Source organism: Indicator indicator, chromosome 32, assembly GCF_027791375.1.
Source record: "Indicator indicator isolate 239-I01 chromosome 32, UM_Iind_1.1, whole genome shotgun sequence".
Lineage (NCBI taxonomy): Eukaryota > Metazoa > Chordata > Aves > Piciformes > Indicatoridae > Indicator > Indicator indicator.
The window spans coordinates 7427680-7447145 of NC_072041.1; positions in this window are offsets into that span (position 1 = coordinate 7427680).

A 19466-nucleotide genomic window follows, 5' to 3' on the forward strand; every position below is an offset into this window, starting at 1 on the left:
CAGGGACACCTCCCACCAGCCCAGGTTGCTCAAGGCCTCATCCAGGCTGGCTTTGAACACCTCCAGGGAGGGGGCAGCCACAACCTCCCTGGGCAACCTCTTCCAATGTCACCACCAACACCTTTCCAGGAGGAGAAAGAAGGAAGTGACAACATCTGGCATACTCCAGATGGTTTTGGTGAAGGGGGGAGAGGGGTTGGGGAGGTGGTTTTCATAGAATCATAGAATCAGCCAGGTTGGAAGAGACCTCCAAGACCATCCAGCCCAACCTATCCCCCAGCCCCACCCAATCAACCAGACCATGGCACTAAGAGCCTCATCCAGGCTGCTCTTGAACCTCTCCAGGGATGATGACTCCACCACCTCCCTGGGCAGCACATCCCAATGGCAAATCTCTCTCTGAAGAACTTCCTCCTAACATCAGCCTAGACCTCCCCTGGCACAGCTTGAGACTGTGTCCCCTCCTTCTGCTGCTGGGTGCCTGGGAGCAGAGCCCAACCCCCACCTGGCTACAACCTCCCCTCAGGGAGCTGTAGACAGCAATGAGGTCTGCCCTGAGCCTCCTCTTCTCCAGGCTGAACACCCCCAGCTCCCTCAGCCTCTCCTCTCAGGGCTGTGCTCCAGACCCCTCCCCAGCCTTGTTGCCCTTCTCTGGACACCTTCCAGCACCTCAACATCTCTCTTGAATTGAGGAGCCCAGAGCTGGACACAGCACTCAAGGGGTGTCCTGAGCAGTGCTGAGCACAGGGCAGAATAACCTCCCTTGTCCTGCTGGCCACACCATTCCTGATCCAGGCCAGGATGCCATTGGCTCTCCTGGCCCCCTGGGCACACTGCTGGCTCATGTTCAGCTGCTGTCACCCAGCACCCCCAGGTCCCTCTCTGCCTGGCTGCTCTCAGCCACTCTGTCCCCAGCCTGTAGCACTGCTTGGGGTTGTTGTGGTCAAAGTGTAGAGCCCTGCACTCAGCCTTGTTCAATCTCATCCCATTGGCCTCTGCCCACCCAGCCAGCCTGGCCAGGTCCCTCTGCAGGGCCCTCCTACCCTCCAACATATCCAAACCTGCTGTTTTGGAGTCTGGGGGAGGTGTATTTTGGGGGGGGCCAGGGGAGGGAGGGAGGTTTTGGGGGATGAAGGAGAGATGGTTCTCTGGGGGCTGGGGATGGAGGGGTTATTTTGAGGGGAGTGGGGAGGGAGGTGGTGTTTTGAGGGGCTGGGTGGAGGTCAGTTTTTGTGGGATGAAAGGTAGGTTTTTGGGGACTGGGAAGAAGGTTTTTGGGGATTGGGAAGAAAGTTTTTGGGGCTGAGGATGGAGGTTTTTGGGGCTGGGGATGGAGGTTTTTGGGGCTGGGGATGGAGGTTTTTGGGGCTGGGGATGGAGGGTTTTTTTTGAGGGGAGTGGGGAAGGAAGTGGTGTTTTGAGGGGCTGGGTGGAGCTCAGGTTTTGTGGGATGAGAGGTAGGTTTTTGGGGAGTGGGAAGAAGGATTTTTGGGGCTGGTGAGGCATTTTTTAGCCACTGCAATGCTCCTTTCCCCTGCTCAGCAGCAGCTGCCCTGCTCCAGCAAAGCCGAAAGCCCTTGCTGGAACCCTCAGCGTGTTGAGAGTGGGGATGGGAAGTGGATTGCTAATGAATTGCCAATAAATTGCTGCTAAAAACTCTGGGGGGGGGGATGCCTTGTGAATGGGGATGGAGCTGAAGCCTGGCCACCTGCTTTTATTGGCTCCCAGGGCACTGCACCACCTTGTCCCCAGGCTTGCTTTTGGTGATAAATCACAGTGCACTTCTGACAGGGGAGGGGGGGTGATGAAGTTCAGATGCCTTTATTGAGATCTTTCCAAAATGTCAGTGTTGCCTTGATGGTTTAAAGGTCTCTGTTGTGCAACAAACACATCATTGTGGCCAGCAGCAGGTTCACTGGTGTGGGGCAGGCAGGCCCAGTGTGGTCCTGCTGGGAAGCCTTGGGGAGGGGAGGAGGGGGAGAGGATTGGCAGCTCCCTTCTTGCAGCTGGGGTCCTGACTGCTGGGGTCCCAACCCCACCAATATCCCCCAGAAGAAGAAGAAGAAGAGGGATGGGTTGAGCCATGTAAGACCTGGAGGGAAATTTGCTTGGGGCTTCCAACCCTCTGTCTCCTGTGCCAGCTCGACCAGCAGTGCCTTTAGAGACATCCATCAGGCTTCTCCAAGCTGGTTTGCAGCCCCTTGCTGCTTAATCTGACTGCACACAGCATCTCCAGCTTGATGTCCTTCCCCTGTCCCATATTGCTGCTTGAGGGATGCAGCTATCTGCAGCTGCAGCTCATGCAGGACCCAAGGGCTGCACCCCTGGCATGTGTGTGGAGCTGCAGCTCATGGAGGATCTGAGGGATATCAGCCCTGGTGCATACCTGGAGCTGCAGCTCATGCAGGACCCAAGGACCCCTGGCATGTGTGTGGAGCTGCAGCTCATGCAGGACCTGAGGGATGTGAGCCCTGGAATGCACCTGGAGCTGCAGCTCATGGAGGACCTGAGGAATATCAATTCTGGCATGTACCTGGAGCTCCAGTTCATGCAGGAGCTCAGGAATATCACTTCTGGCATGTACCTGGAGCTCCAGTTCATGCAGGACCTCAGGGTTATCAACCCTGGCACATACCTGGAGCTGCAGTTCGTGCAGGACCCAAGGGCTGCAAACCTGGCATGTACCTGGAACTGCAGCTCATGCAGGACCTGAGGGATGTCAGCCCTGGAATGCACCTGGAGCTGCAGCTCATGGAGGATCTGAAGGATATCAACCGTGGAATGTACCTGGAGCTGCAGCTCATGGAGGATCTGAAGGATATCAACCGTGGAATGTACCTGGAGCTGCAGCTCATGGAGTGCCTGAAAGATATCAACCCTGGAATGCACCTGGAGCTGAAGCTCATGGAGGACCTGAGGAATATAAATTCTGGAATGCACCTGGAGCTGCAGCTCATGCAGGACCCAAGGGCTGCACCCCTGGAATGTACCTGGAGCTGCAGCTCATGGAGGACCTGAGGGATATCAGCCCTGGAATGCACCTGGAGCTGCAGCTCATGCAGGACCCAAGGGCTGCACCCCTGGAATGCACCTGGAGCTGCAGCTCATGGAGGGCCTGAAGGATATCAACCCTGGAATGTACCTGGAGCTGAAGTTCATGGAGGACCTGAGGAATATAAATTCTGGAATGCACCTGGAGCTGCAGCTCATGCAGGACCCAAGGGCTGCACCCCTGGAATGCACCTGGAGCTGCAGCTCATGGAGGACCTGAGGGATATCAGCCCTGGAATGCACCTGGAGCTGCAGCTCATGCAGGACCCAAGGGCTGCACCCCTGGCATGTGTGTGGAGCTGCAGCTCATGGAGGGCCTGAAGGATATCAACCCTGGAATGTACCTGGAGCTGCAGCTCATGCAGGATCTGAAGGATATCAACCCTGGAATGTACCTGGAGCTGCAGCTCATGCAGGACCTGAGGGATCTCAGCCTTGGTGCATACCTGGAGCTGCAGCTCATGCAGCACCAACACATGGTCTGAGAGCTGTGTCCTCAGACACAAATCTCCATCAAGGGCTGGAGGAGTGTTTGAAAGCCTCTTTGAACCTCCTGTCCCTCAGGCCAGTCCTTTGCAGAGCCCTGGACAGCTGGAGGCTGCCATGTCCTTGCTGCTGCTCATGGAGCCATGAAGGTAGGACCCCAGGTCAAGTCCCTCTGTAGCACTGAGAGTGTGTTGGTGTCCTTCTACTGCTGCAAGCTTAGCATGTGGTGAAGCATCTGGGTCCATCAGGAGCTTGGTAGCTCCTGGTAGCTCCCAAAGGGTCATGAAGGGAGCAGAGGAGTCTGATGGCTTGGCTGCCCTTCTGGCCACAGTGCCTTTGGCCCTGCTTGTCTATTTGCAGGGAGGAGAAGGTGGTTTGGGAGCCTTCAGGGAGAAAAAGGTTGTCAGACAGAGTCACCAGAGTGTCATCCTGCAGCAGTGACCAGCTCAGTGCTTAGCAGAGCCATGAATCACAGAATCAGAGAATTGTCAGGGCTGGAAGGGAGCTCAAGGCTCAGCCAGTCCCAACCCCCCTGCCATGGGCAGGGACACCTCACACCACAGCAGGTTGCTCACAGCCACATCCAGCCTGGCTGCAAAAACCTCCAGGGATGAGGCTTCCACCACCTCCCTGGGCAACCTGTGCCAGTCTCTCCCCACCCTCATGGGGAAGAATTTCTTCCTGACATCCAATCTGAATCTCCCTGTTTCTAGTTTTGCTCCATTCCCCCCAGTCCTATCACTCCCTGACACCCTCAAAATTCCCTCCCCAGCTTTCCTGTAGCCCCCTACAGATCCTGGAAGGCCACAAGAAGGTCTCCTGGGAGCCTTCTCTTCTCCAGACTGCACAACCCCAACTCTCTCAGTCTGTCCTCATAGCAGAGCAGCTCCAGCCCTCTGCTCATCCTCATGGCCCTGCTCTGGACACCTTCCAGCACCTCCAGATCCTTCCTGGAACAGAGGCTCCAGACCTGGACGCAGTACTCCAGGAATGGTCTCAGCTGAGTGGAGCAGAGGGGCAGAATCCCCTCCCTGGCCCTGCTGGCCACACTCCCCCTGGTGCAGCCCAGGCTCTGGAGGGGATGCTCACCTTCTTTTCTTCAGAAAGAAAACCTTCCCTTTGCTCTGTCCGAGGTTTATCCCACCTGCTCCTTGCAGCATCTCTCTCCTCGATTTCCCACCCCTGCAGCTCTTCTGGCAGGGAGCAGAGCCGGTGGGGAGCGGAGCTCGGTGGCATCTGCCGGTGCCCAGCTCTCCATCAGCAGATCCCTGCTGCCACCCGGTGGCTTCTGCCGGGAACTTTCCCCTTGCCTTGCTCCCAACTATCCTCATCCTCCCGGACCGCTCCAGGCTGGACCTGGGTCAGTTACGGCCCCGTCACGGTGATGATGAGGTCTGGGCTGTGCTGGTTGTGGCTTCCCAGGTGCAGAGGCTCCGTAGAGGTCACCACGGAAGTCTTTTGGAGAAATCTGGGGGGGGGGGGGGGGTGTCACTGAGTCGTTGGCATCTTTGGAGCTGGGGTGGTGTCCCCTGGGTTTAGAGCTGAACTGTCTGGAGGTCCCACATCAACCACCTCCTTGAAGCCTTCACTCTTGCACCCTGGAAAACTTGGAAGGAACTGGGAGAGAAGGAATCTGTCCCTTTCTATTTTGCTTACCCAGAAGTTTAAGTGTGTTTGGAGGTTTCATTATCTCCTCATTAGCCGAGCTTTTCCCTCTGGCTTCTCTGTCTCCTCCACTTGTGGTCTGGGGACCTTCCCATTTGTTCTTTAGGGTGGCAAAAGGGTCAGCTGCCCCTCCTCCACCACCCCAAGCAAGTTTCTGGGGAAGGGAATTGGGACTGACTAGTGGCAGGACTGGGAAGCAGGGCCGTGACACTAAGGATGTCATCAATAACCTGGTGACAAGGATTTCTCTTCCTCCTCCAAGGGTTTTGGGGGATTGAATTGATTACTGAATTGAGAAGGGCTGTGTGGGGATGAGGAGAAGCCCTGAGAAGGGTTGTCTTAAGCTGATGAGATCTGTCAGATGTTCCTTTGGTGCTCACAGCCACCTCCAGCCTGGCTGCAAAAACCTCCAGGGCTGAGGCTTCCACCACCTCCCTGGGCAACCTCTGCCAGTCTCTCACCACCCTCATGTAGAAGAATTTCTTCCTAACATCCAATCTGAATCTCCCCACTTCTAGTTTTGTTCCATCCCCCCCAGTCCTATCACTCCCTGATATCCTAAAAAGTCCCTCCCCAGCTTTCTTGGAGCCCCCTTCAGATCCTGGAAGGCCACAAGAAGGTCTCCTGGGAGTCTTCTCCTCTCCAGACTGCACAACCCCAACTCTCTCAGGCTGTCCTCATGGCAGAGCAGCTCCAGCCCTCTGCTCATCCTGGTGGCCCTTCTCTGGACACCTTCCAGCACCTCCAGATCCTTCCTGTAACAGAGGCTCCAGAACTGGACACAGTACTCCAGGAGTGGTCTCAGCAGAGTGGGGTAGAGAGGGAGAATCCTCTCCCTGGCCCTGCTGGCTATTTGGGTGAGCTAAATGCCACTTCAGCCTTCTGACATCCTCCTTTGGAGGATCTAGACAGCATGTGGGATGGCCTTGACCCTTCCCAGCCCCTGTGTTTAGGTAATGAAGCTTTGAAATCAAGACTGCCAAGGCACTGGTGGGTGCTGAGTGGAGCTGTGGCCTCTAGCAGGAGCTCCAAGCAGGCTTTGGGGACACATCAGCAATCTGTGAGGCTGGGAAGGACCTGCTGCAGGTGTCACACTCTGCCAAGGGAAGAACTGAGTGTCCTGGGGACCTGTTCTTCCAGCTGAGCTGCATTCCTCTTGGGACAGAGGCAGTGACCCTTTACAGTGTGGGTGAGGCTGAAGTGCTGCAGGTTGGTTGCAGCCCTGCTCTGGGAGTGGGTGGCTTGGAGAAACCAGACCCAGTCCTGGCTCAGGAGGAGGCAAAGCAAGATGCAGGACCAAGCTTTCCTTCCCCAGAAGCCCAACCCCTTGCTTAAAACACCTTAGCCAAGGTATCTCTGGAGCTTGTCCCTCCTTCAGCTGCTTTAACATTCCAAGCTTTGTTTATAGCATCACAGAATTGTTTGGGCTGGAAAAAAAAAACAAAACTCTGAGGTCCAACCATCAACCCAACACCACCTTGGCCACTAAACCACATCCCCAAGTGCCATGGCCACACATTTCTTGAACACCTCCAGGGATGGAGACTCCACCACCACCCTGGGCAGCCTGTGCCAGTGGTTGAAAACCCTTTCAGGGAAGAAGTTTCTTTTCATGTCCAACCTAAACCTCTCCTGGTACAACTTGAGGTCAATTCCTCTCAACCTATCTCCTGTTCCTTGGGAGAAGAGACCAACCCCCACCTGGGGGGTCTCAGGGAGTTGGAGAGAGCCAGAAGCTCTCTCCTCAGCCTCCTTTTCTCCAGGCTGAGCGACCCCAGGTCCCTCAGCTGCTCCTCCCCCAGCCCTGTCCTCCAGACCCTTCCCCAGCCCTTCTCTGGACCTGCTCCAGCACCAAGATGCCAAGAGCTGTGCTCAGCTTTTTCTTGCAGTCATGGGAGCCCAGGGAATCAGAGAATCCTAGAATCAGTCAGGGTTGGAAGGGACCACAAGGATCATCCAGTTCCAACCCCCCTGCCATGGGCAGGGACACCTCACACTACATCAGGCTGGCCAGAGCCTCATCCAGCCTGGCTGCAAACACCTCCAGGGATGGAGCCTCAACCACCTCCCTGCACAACCCATTCCAGGCTCTCACCACTCTCATGGGGAAGAACTTCTTCCTCATGTCCAGCCTGAATCTCCCCACTTCCAGCTTTATTCCATTCCCACCAGTCCTGTCACTCCCTGACACCCTCAAAAGTCCCTCCCCAGCTTTCTTGGAGCCCCCTTCAGATCCTGGAAGGCCACAAGAAGGTCTCCTGGGAGCCTTCTCTTCTCCAGACAGAACAACCCCAACTCTCTCAGGCTGTCCTCATAGCAGAGCAGCTCCAGCCCTCTGCTCATCCTCATGGCCCTGCTCTGGACACCTTCCAGCATCTCCATAGCCCTCTTGGAACAGAGGCTCCAGAACTGGATGCAGTACTCCAGGAGTGGTCTCACCAGAGCTGAGCAGAGGGGGAGAATCCCCTCCCTGGCCCTGCTGGCCACACTTCTCCTGCTGCAGCCCAGGCTCTGCTTGGCTCTCTGGGCTGCAAGTGCTCACTGCTGGCTCCTGTTGAGCTTCTCATCCCCCAGCACCCCCAAGTCCCTCTCCTCAGGGCTGCTCTCCAGCCAGTCCCTGCCCAGCCTGCATTTGTGCTTGGGATTGCCTCCACCCAGCTGCAGGACCCTGCCCTTGGTCTTGTTGAACCTCCTGAGGTTGGCTTGTGCCCAGCTCTGCAGCCTGTCCAGGTCCCTCTGGAGAAATCTGTAGCCATTCAAAACAATCCTAATTTCATGGAAGTTTTGGGCAGTGGGGAGGGGAACCCTGCAGAGCTTCAACCTGAGTGCCTGTGCCAAGCTGCTGAAGGTGAACACCTCAGGGGGAGTGAGGATGTCTCAGCTATTGGCTCCCTCTGCCCTGGGCATGCTGCCAGCCCTCAAGCTCATGTTCCCTTCTGTCTCCAGAGCCATCAAGCTGTTGGAAGCACATCCTGCTGCCCTTGGGTCTCTCTGGGTCAAATTGGAGTCAGAGGTTTGAACTTTTCAGATCTGTGGCTGGTCTCAAGCAGCTAACAGGGAGAGAGCTCAGACACCAAGAGGTGAAAAGCTGTTGGTTTATCTTTGGGGTTTTGTTTGGGGTGTGTGGATGGCTGGGATGGAGCTGGTTGGGGGATTTTGCTTCTCTGGCACAAGAGGGACAATGTTGTGAGCACTGGACCAGGCTGCCCAGGAGAGTGATGGAGTCACCATCCCTGGAAGTGTTCAAAAATGGATAAAGATGGCATTCAGGGAGTGGGAATGGTGGTGGTGGGTTGGTGGTTGGCCTGGATGATCTTAGAAGCCTTTTCCAAGCTTCCTGACCCTAAGAAGGCATCAACAGTCAGGTAATAACACATCTGCATAACCTCCCTCTCCCCCAAGATAAAGATGTTGGGGATCAAGCCCCACAGAGCTTGTAGCAAGTCATCTGGTGTGGATCTATGAGCAAGGAAGGAGTAAATGAGGAAGGAGATGCCAGGGGATGGATGGAGGGGTGGGTGGATGGATGGGTGGATGGATGGATGGATAGATAGATGGATGGATGGATGGATGGATGGATGGATGGATGGATGCATGGATGGATGGATGGATGGATGGATGGATGGATGGATAGATGGATGGATAGATGGATGGATGGATGGATGGATGAATGCATGGATAGATGGATGGATGGATGGATGGATGGATGGATGGATGGATGAATGCATGGATAGATGGATGGATGGATGGATGGATGGATGGATGGATGGATGGATGGATGGATAGATGGATGGATGGATGGATGGATGGATGGATGGATGGATGGATAGATGGATGGATAGATGGATGGATGGATGGATGGATGAATGCATGGATAGATGGATGGATGGATGGATGGATGGATGGATGGATGGATGGATGGATGGATGGATAGATGGATGGATGGATGAATGCATGGATAGATGGATGGATGGATGGATAGATGGATGGATGGATGGATGGGTGGATGGATGGATGAATGCATGGATGGATGGATGGATGGATGGATAGATGGATGGATGGATGGATGGGTGGATGGATGGATGAATGCATGGATGGATGGATGCATGGATGCATGGATGGATGGATGGATGGATGAATGCATGGATAGGTGGATGGATGGATGGATGCATAGATGGATGCATGGATGGTGGCTGTGATGTAAAGAGCTGGGATGAAGAAACATCAGCTCCTCTGCTAGGAGGAAAGAAGCACTGGAAGCTGTGCAGTAAGATTAGGCAAGGAGCAAAGGCTTTGAGCCAAGACTGAAGTGACTGGGAGAGAGCCAGGTACCCTGGGGAGGGGGCTGAGGGAAGCTGGTGGAGGTCCTCCCTGTGCAGTGGGCCAGGAGATGTCTCTCTGCTGCCTTATCTCCACCCCTTGCCAGCAGCCAGCTACAGGAAGAGGCCTTGGGGGGAGATGTTGCTGGAGATGCAAGACTCTGCCTGGGCAGCTCCATGAAAGAGTGTGCTTCCAGGTGCTGCTGGCTTTGGAGAAGACCTGGAGAGCTCTGTGTCCTCATACCAGGTGGCCCCAAATCACTGCAACACACACAGCCCTGACAGGCTCTGATGTGCTGCAGTGCTCAGCATCATCAAAACACCAGGCAGGCTCTGGGAAGTTGGCCACCTCCAGAGCTGGGCTTTTCCTGTGGGGTGGATGCTTTGAGCTTCTCACTGCCTGGGCTGTCAGGAGAGGAGAAAAAAACAAACAAACAAACAAACAAACAAACAAAAAAAACAAAAACAAAACATCTGCAAGGAGTTTATCTCCTGGGCTGGGAACCATCCTCCTCGTGCAGCTCCTGCTGCTCCTCACATCCTGCTTGGAGCATCTCTGTGGGATGGGGAGGAGGGAGAACACAGCACTGCAGGGGCTGTGGTGGGGCAGGGGGTGGGTTCCCATCTGCAGCTCAAATCCTCAGCAGGAGTGCTGGTGAAGTGCTTTTTGTGGTCCTTCTGAAGAAGGGGAAGTGAATTTCCAGCCCAGCCCTGAGATGTTTAGTGGTGAGGAGATGGTGGTCACACCAGCCAGTGCTGGCATTCCTTGCTCAGCCCATCTGTGTTTGTGGCTGGTGGAGGTGGTGAAGGGGGAAAAAGACAAAAAAAAAAAAAAAAAAAAAAAAAGCTCTGGGCTGCATCTTTGGGTGAGATGTCTGTTCAAAGGGTCACAGTAAAAAGCCTTTGGGGGGTGGGGGTGGAATAGTTGGGCATGGAGTGGAAGAATCCCAGAATCCCAGCATGGGGGGGATAGGACCTCTGGAGCTCATCCAGGCCAACCCCCCCTGCTAAAGCAGGGCACCCACAGCAGCTTGCCCATAAGGGCCAGGGGAGGGTTGGAAGGGACCTCTGGAGCTCATCCAATCCCCCCTGCTCCAGCAGGGCACCCACAGCTGCTTGCCCAGGAGCACAATGCCCAGGGGGGGTTGGAAGCTCTCCACACAAGGAGACTCCACAACCTCTCTGGGCAGCCTGCTCCAGGGCTCAGGCAAAGAATTAGAAAGCTCTCAAACCATTTTGGTTGCAGAAGCTCTTTGAACTCATCCAGTTCAACCCTTCTCTGACTCTACCAAGCCTGGTGCTAAGCCATGGCCCTCAGCACCACATCTCTAGGGCTTTGAAACCCCTCCAGGCAGCTGTCCCAGCTTGATACTGGGTGCAGGATGGATGCCTCTGAGGAGCTGTGGTCATCATGGCCTCTCCTTGCCAGCAGAATTGTGTGGAGGCAGCCAAGCAGAGCATGGAGGTCTCTGAGGATGTGTCATGGAGAGGTTAGAATCATAGAATCACAGAAGTGTCAGGGCTGGAAGGGACCTCAAGGCTCAGCCAGTTCCAACCCCCCTGCCATGGGCAGGGACACCTCACACCACAGCAGGTTGCTCACAGCCACATCCAGCCTGGCTGCAAAAACCTCCAGGGATGAGGCTTCCACCACCTCCCTGGGCAACCTGTGCCAGTCTCTCACCACCCTCCTGGGGAAGAATTTCTTCCTGACATCCAATCTGAATCTCCCCACTTCTAGTCTTGCTCCATCCCCCCAGTCCTATCACTCCCTCACACCCTCAAAATTCCCTCCCCAGCTTTCTTGGAGCCCCCTTTCAGGCCACAAGAAAGTCTCCTGGGAGCCTTCATCTCCTCCAGCCTGCACAACTCAGCCTGCCCTCCTAGGAGAGCTTCATGTGGATTCAGTTAAGGGCATGAAACAGCAATGGTGATGAGAGTGCTCCCCCTGCCAATCCTCCCTGGCTGGCTGGAGGGCTGTGGGAGATGGCTGAAGCCAGCTGACAGCCCTGCTTGGTAGCTGCAGCAGGGGACTGACTGCTGACAAGTGAAATCCCACCTAAGACACAACCCTGATCTCTCCCCCAGCCTCCCTTGCTCACCACACACGTTTCTCCACTCAGTCCTGGCACTCTGCTTAGCACCTGCAACACCTCCAGCTCTGGAAAAGAGGAGCTTGGGGGGGAGGAGGAGGAGGAGGAGGAGGAGGAGGAGGAGGAGGAGGAGGAGGAGGGGAGGTTTGGCAGCTGCTGTGAGAAATGCCCTTCATTCCTCCTCTGAGCTCCTGTTCCAGGGCAGAGCCATTTGTTTCTCCCACAGAGGGTGAAGGGATGGACTGAGGTAGTTATTTGTTTATTTAGGGCCAAGTCTCCTTTGCCAAGATTGTGTCAAAAGGGAGGTAGGGGAGCAGGAGAATTTGGAAGGCAGATGTCTCACCTGCTCATGTCATGCTGGTGTCAGGGCAGAGGGATCAGTGGGAATGGATCTCAAGCTGGGAAGCACAAGGGGAGAGGGGGAGAGAAAAATAAGGTGCAGACATAAGAGAAAGGAGCTGTCACTCTTGTCTGCTTTGTTGGGTTTGGAGAAGGTTTGGAGGAGCTCCACAGCAGCTGATGGATGCTTGGGAGAGGAGGGGTGGAGGGGGAGGTTATCAGGGTCACATGAAGGTGCAGCATGGGTGCTGCCCAACGTGAGGGGCTTGGCAAGGGGATGAAGGTGAGCCAGGGGGTGGCCTAAAAGGTCACCAGCAGCCTGGCCTGGATCAGCAAGCAGGAGCAGGGCAGGGATTGTCCCCTTGGACTCAGCCACATCTTGAGTCCTGGGCTTGGTTTTGGGCTCCTCACTCCAAGAAGGACATTGAGAGGCTGGAGCAGGGCCAGAGAAGGGCAAGGAAGCTGGGGAAGGGTCTGGAGAAGAGGACTGGGGGTGTTGAGCTTGGAGAAAAGGAGGCTGAGGAGAGACCTCATTGCTCTCTGCAGCTCCCTGAGAGGAGGCTGGAGCCAGGTGGGGGCTGCTCCTTGTCCTAAGGAACAAACAATCAGGGAAGAGGAAACAGCCTCAAAGTTGCAAGCAGGTGTGGGGGAAGTTGGACATGAGGAACAGTTTCTCCCAGGTGGAGGTCAGCCTCTTCTCCCAGGTAAATCCATCAAGCAAGTGGACTGAAATCAGGTTAGGAGGCAGGATACAGGCCTGAGGGATGCTGTGGCAGCAGAGGGATGCTTTGGGGCTGGTGAGGTGTAAGGAGGAAGATGTTTTGAGCTCAGAAAGGGAAGCTTTGGAGAAGCTCAGACCAGGGCTGGGAGCTTGGAGCTTTGCCTCTTCTCAGGGTTGCTTCACTTGGTGTCTCCTGAGGCTCCAGCCCAAATGATTCTCAGCAGACTCTCATGCAGCCTCTGCTGACGTGGCAGGGAAGGTTTCTGTCCTCCTGCCTTGAGGGACTCTGAGTCTCTTTAGGGAATCAAACTGCTGGAGCCAGCTGCTTGAACAGCCTTGAGGAGCTGCAGTGAGGACATCAACCACCAGCTCAAAACAGAATCACAGAATGGCCCAGGCCAGAAGGGACCTCCAAAGCTCATCCAGTCCAACCTCCCTGCACTCAGCAGGGACATCCCAAACCAGCTCAGGCTGCCCAGAGCCCTGTCCAGCCTCACCTTGAATATCTCCAGGGATGGAGCCCAAACCACCTCCCTGGGCAACCTGTTCCAGTGTTCCACCACCCTCATAGTGAAGAACTTCTTCCTGACATCCAATCTAAATCTGCTCTGCTCTAGTCTGAAGCCATTGCCCCTGGTCCTGTCCCTGCAGGCCTTTGCACACAGTCTCTCTCCTGCCTTCCTGTAGCTCCTTCAGGTCCTGGCAGGCTGCTGTTAGGTCTCCCTGGAGCCTCCTCCTCTCCAGGCTGAACACCCCCAGCTCCCTCAGCCTGTCCTCAGAGCAGAGCTGCTCCAACCCCCTGAGCACTCTCCTGGCCCTCCTCTGGACCCTCTCCATCAGCTCCATGTCCTTCCTGTGTTGAGGGCTCCAGACCTGCACACAGCACTGCAGGTGAGGTCTCCCCAGAGCAGAGCCAAGTGGCAGAATCTCCTCTCTGGATCTCTGGCAATGCTGCTTTGGATGCAGCCCAGGAGCTGGATCAGGGCACTCAAGCTAGCTGGACCTAGCTGGTATTCAGAGGTCACATTTGTGGCTTTTTGCTGCCTCTGACCTGTTGCTGGACCACAAAAGCCTCTGAGAAGTTTGCCTCTAATATTAGCATGCAGCCTGTTGAGCAGCCAGCCCTAGAGCCCAGGGCTCTCCCCCTGGCTCCTGAGCTCACAGCTCTGGGACACAACCATCCAGCAAGCAAAACTTCTTTCTATTTCAGTCTCAGAGGTGGCTTTGAGCAGCACCCAGTCATGGCCAGGGATATTTGGCAAGCACCCAAAGGCCTGAACTGAAGCAGTCCATCAGGGTTGGGGGCTGTTGGTGGCACTCCAAATGCTGTTGAGTGCAGAGGCATCAATGTCAGAAGCTGTCAGCAAGAGGCACTCTGAGGTTGTGTGTTGTTTTTATTTTTTTTTTCCCTCACACCCAGAGCTGTGTTCCTAGCTGGTCTGTGGTTGCAGCATGGAAAGCAATTGGGTTCAAGCCATTAGATATGCAAATGAGATAACCTGAGCCCTTGCCTGGCTCCAGCTTCCCACAGTCCTGACTCAGTCCCCAAGTCCACGTGCTCAGCTGGAGGTCAGCAGGCTGGGAGGATCACAGAACACTTGGGGTGGGAAGAGACCTCTGGGATCATCCAGTCCAAGCATTCTCTGACGTGACCAAGTCTGGAGCTAAACCATGGCCCTCAGCACCACCTCTCTGCAGCTTTAATTCCCCTCCAGGGATGGGGATCCAACCACCTCCCTGGGCTGAAACACTTCCAGGGGTAGGGATTCAAGCACCTCCATGGGCTGAAACACCTCCAGGGATGGGGATCCAACCACCTCCCTGGGCAGCCTGTTCCAGTCTCCAAGAACCCTTTCAGGGCAGAAGTTTCTTCTAATATCAAACCTAAACCTCCCCTGGTGCAACTTGAGGCCATCTCCTCTCCTCCTGCCCCTTGTTTCCTGGGAGAAGAGCTCAACTTCCACTTCTCTGCAGCTTTTAAACCCTCTCCAGGGGTGGGGATCCAACCACCTCCCTGGGCAGCCTGTTCCAGTCTCCAGGAACCTTTTCAGGGCAGAAGTTTCTTCTAATATCAAACCTAAACCTCCCCTGGTGCAACTTGAGGCCAGCTCCTCTCCTCCTGCCCCTTGTTTCCTGGGGGAAGAGCCCAACCCCCAGCTCACTCAGTGAGTGTTTGAGGAGTCAGGCTCTGCAGAAGGTTTTGTGTGGATGCTTGTCTGATGGGAACAGGCTCACATGGGTCAGTTGGAGACAAAAGCTTCATGCCAGGGCCTGGATATAGCTCATGGAAGTCATGAGGGGACACCATGTGATGAGGAGGGGGTGGCTCTGCAGTAAAAGCTTGTCCCCTGTCTCCTCACCCCAGGCTATAAAAAGTTGCCCTGACCCAAGTTTCACCTCCTGTGCAGCCTCTGCTCTGCTGCCTGCCTTGGATAAAATGGAGCTGGCCTCTGCAGGAGGGTGATGAGGAGGAATAATTAGGGATCTGGAGATCTTTATCATGCCTTTGCTCTTCAACTCCTCTCCCTGCAGCCATCCACATGACCCAGCCTCAGCCCTGGGTGGACTTTGTTGGTGCCTTGGTCCCAGTGGCTGCTGCTGCCACGTGGGGGAAGGATGTCAGTGAGAGCATCAAAGCTGCCTGCTCACAGGGAGCCCTTGTCTGCTGGGCTGACATGAAATGAGCTTGGGTCAGCAGGGGAGAGGGGGTGGGGGAAAGCCTTCAGTGGGCAAGACAAAGCAGAAAGACTTCTGGTCATTAGAGGAAGGAGGGAGGGAAAAAAACACAGAGCCCTTTGCTGGAGGATGAGGTGGGGGGGCTGGGTGCCACAGGGTGCACATGATGGGCTGCAGCACAGGAGGCCTCAGCTTGCAGGCATTTGGGTCATGAGCAAGATGGGGTGAAGCCCTTCTGCCCCTGAGGCTCCAGGCAAAGCCCTTCCCCTGGGGAGAAACTGTTGGGCAGGGGCATGAGGCACATGCCTGGAAGGGGGGGCCTCAGGGAAACTCAGCTTTGTCTTCAGGAGACCTCAGTTTGGTCTTCAGACCTCAGTTTGGTCTTCAGAAGACTTCAGTTTTGTCTTCAGACCTAAGTTTTGTCTTCAGGAGACCTCAGTTTGGTCTTCAGACCTCAGTTTTGTCTTCAGGAGACTTCAATTTTGTCTTCAGACCTCAGCTTTGTCTTCAGGAGATCTCAGTCAGGGCACCCCCAGCAGCTTGCCCAGGAGCACAATGCCCAGGGGGGGTTGGAAGCTCTCCACACAAGGACACTCCACAACCTCTCTGGGCAGCCTGCTCCAGGGCTCAGCACCCTCACACCAAACAACTTTCTCCTCCTGCTCAGGTGGAACCTCCTGGGGTCCAGTTTGTGCCCTCTGCCCCTTGGCCTGTCCCTGGGCACCACTGAGCAGAGTCTGGCCCCAGCCTCTTGTCCCCCACAGCTCCTTTAGCTCTTGCTGAGCATTGCTCAGCTCCCCTCTGGGGCTGCTCTTCTCCAGGCTCTCAGCTCCAGGTTCTAGCAGGTTAAGATGTGTTCCAGGGTAGTTGTTCCTTGCAGATTGGAGAGGTGAGGCAAGGCAGCTGCTGGTTTCCATGCACACAAAGCTCTCTAACCTCTGGGATGTATGGCTGAGTTAAATATAACACTGCTCACATCACTTCCCCAGCTTGGAACAGGCTTTTTTTGCATCCCTTCAAGCAATCTCACATTAAAGGCACACCAGGAGGCATGCAGCCTTGCTGGGGGTGGGGGGAGGAGGGGAGGTTCTCAGAGCTATCAGGGTTAGAAGCCTATAAATAGATGCTTTGGTTCCTCCTGAGTTACATCAGGGACATAAAAGATGCTGGAGCATAGAATCATAGAACTGTCAGGGTTGGAAGGGAGCTCAAGGCTCAGCCAGTTCCAACCCCCCTGCCATGGGCAGGGACACCTCACACCACAGCAGGTTGCTCACAGCCACATCCAGCCTGGCTGCAAAAACCTCCAGGGATGAGGCTTCCACCACCTCCCTGGGCAACCTGTGCCAGTCTCTCACCACCCTCATGGTGTAAAACTTCTTCCTAACATCCAACCTGAATCTCCCCACTTCTAGATTTGTTCCATTCCCCTCAGGAGGCAGAGGAGTAGTAGGAGGAAGAAGAGAAGAAGGAGGAGAAGGAGGTGGAGGAGGAGGAGAAGGAGGAGAAGAAGGAGGAGGAGGAGGAGAATGAGGAGGAGGAGGAGAAGAACGAGGAGGAGGAGAAGGAGGAGAAGAAGGAGGAGGAGGAGAAAGAGGAGAAGAAGGAGGAGGATAAGAAGGAGGAGGAGGAGAAGGAGGAGAAGAAGGAGGAGGAGAAGAAGGAGGAGGAGGAGGAGAAGGTGGAGAAGAAGGAGGAGGAAGAAGAAGAAGAGGAGGAGGAGGAAGAAGAGGAGGAGGAAGAAGAGGAGGAGGGAGGAAGAGGAGGAGGAGGAAGAAGAGGAGGAGGGAAAAGGAGGAGGGAGGAAGTGGAAGAGGGAGGAGGAGGAGGAATATTCCTGCATGCTCACTTAGCAGCAGCAGCAGGGATTACTTTGTTCCTAAACATGGTTTTGAGGGGGTTGATAGGAAGAGCATGGCAGAGAGTAAGCAGTGAGGCTTCTCAGAGAGTGATTTCCAATACAGACTGCACCCTGGCAGGCTAAGGAGAGCTACTGTCTGTGAAGGAGCTGATCAGTAGGCTCTGAGGAGTTCCTTCTGATGGCTTCAGGAGCCTCTAGTACAGGAAGGATCTGGAAGGTGTCCAGAGAAGGGCCAAGAGGATGAGCAGAGGGCTGGAGCTGCTCTGCTATGAGGACAGACTGAGAGAGTTGGGGTTGTGAGGTCTGGAGAGGAGAAGGCTCCCAGGAGACCTTCTTGTGGCCTTCCAGGATCTGAAGGGGGCTCCAAGAAAGCTGGGGAGGGACTTTTTAGGCTATCAGGGAGTGACTGGGGGGAATGGATCCAAGCTAGAGGACAGTAGATTCAGACTGGATGTTAGGAAGAAATTCTTCCCCATGAGGGTGGTGAGAGACTGGCACAGGTTGCCCAGGGAGGTGGTGGAAGCCTCATCCCTGGAGGTTTTTGCAGCCAGGCTGGATGTGGCTGTGAGCAACCTGCTGTGGTGTGAGGTGTCCCTGCCCATGGCAGGGGGGTTGGAACTGGCTGAGCCTTGAGGTCCCTTCCAACCCTGACAATTCTCTGATTCTATGATTCATGGCTGGTGTGCCCAAGGCTTTGGGAGCTGTGGTGGGGCACAAAATTGGCTGTGTGGCTTAAAATTGACAGTGTGACCTCTTTGGGCCCACGGTTTGATGGCCCCAACTTGATTAAGGAACTTGAGCATCTTCCCCTGTGAAGAGAGACTGAGAGCCCTGGGGGTGTTTAGTCTGGAGAAGAGAAGGCTGAGAGGGATCTGATCAATGTCTGTCAATAGCTGAGGGGTGGGGGGCAAGGGGAGGGGGCCAGGCTCTTTTGGGTGGGTCACAGAGATAAGCCAAGGAACAATTGGTTCAAACTTGACCAGAGAAGATTTCAGCTCAACGTGAGGAGAAACTTCTCTACAGTGTGGGTGCCAGAGCCCTGGAGCAGGCTGCCCAGGGGGGTTGTGGAGTCTCCTTCTCTGGAGATGCTTCTCTGGATGCATTCCTGTGCAGACTGCCCTCAGTGATCCTACTCTGGCAGGGGGGTTGACTGATGATCTCTGGAGGTCCCTTCCAACCTTTGATATCCTGTGAGGCTGTGAGACCCTGAACCTCAAGGTTTGTTACCTTCAAGGTTTCCCTGCAGCAACTTACAATCCCTGGTCATAAGCTTTAGGAACAACCTCAAATTTAGTAAGATTGAAAGAATCATAGAATCAGAGAATTGTCAGGGGTGGAAGGGTCCTCAAGGCTCAGCCAGTCCCAACCCCCCTGCCATGGGCAGGGACACCTCACACCACAGCAGGTTGCTCACAGCCACATCCAGCCTGGCTGCAAAAATCTCCAGGGATGAGGCTTCCACCACCTCCCTGGGCAACCTGTGCCAGGGTCTCACCACCCTCATGGGGAAGAATTTCTCCCTAAGAAGACCTGAAGGATCCAAGCTGCACATGAAAGAGAAAAGAAGGATGGAAGAGCAAAAAAAAAAAAAAAAAAAAAAAAAAAAAAAAAAAAAAAAAAAAAAAAAATTAAAAAAAAAATTTGGGATGTCCTCTGGTCTCACTCTGCTTAAAGATGGAAAAATTGGAGGATTATTTGTTGGGGTTGGGTTCTTTTGAGTATCAAAAAATCTCCTTTTTTAGTGTTTGCACTCAAGTGAGGAGCCACTAGATGGCAAGAACACCCTGCCAGAGGTTGGCAGATCCTGGCCAGGATGCTCCAAGCAGCTAAGGGAAGTAAGATTGTTAAAGGCTGGAGAAGAGGAGGCTGAGGGGAGACCTTCTGCCTCTCTACAACTCCCTGAAAGGAGGTTGGAGCCAGGTGGGGGTTGGGTTCTTCTCCCTAGTAGCAGGTGATAGAAGGAGAGAAAGTGGCCTGAAGTTGTGCCAGGGGACCTGATGCCCAACCTAACCCTCAGGTGACCTGCTGGTGGCTGCAGGGCAGGCTGTGGATGTAGTCTACCTGGGCTTCAGCAAAGCCTTTGACACTCTCTGCCACAAGGAGCTCCTGGCAAAGCTGGCAGCTCGTGGTTTGGACAGATTCCCTCTGAAATGGGTCAAGAACTGGCTGGAGGGCTGGGCCCAGAGCGTGGTGGTGAATGGTGCCACATCCAGTTCAATATCTTTATTGATGAGCTGGATTGAGTCCAGCATCAG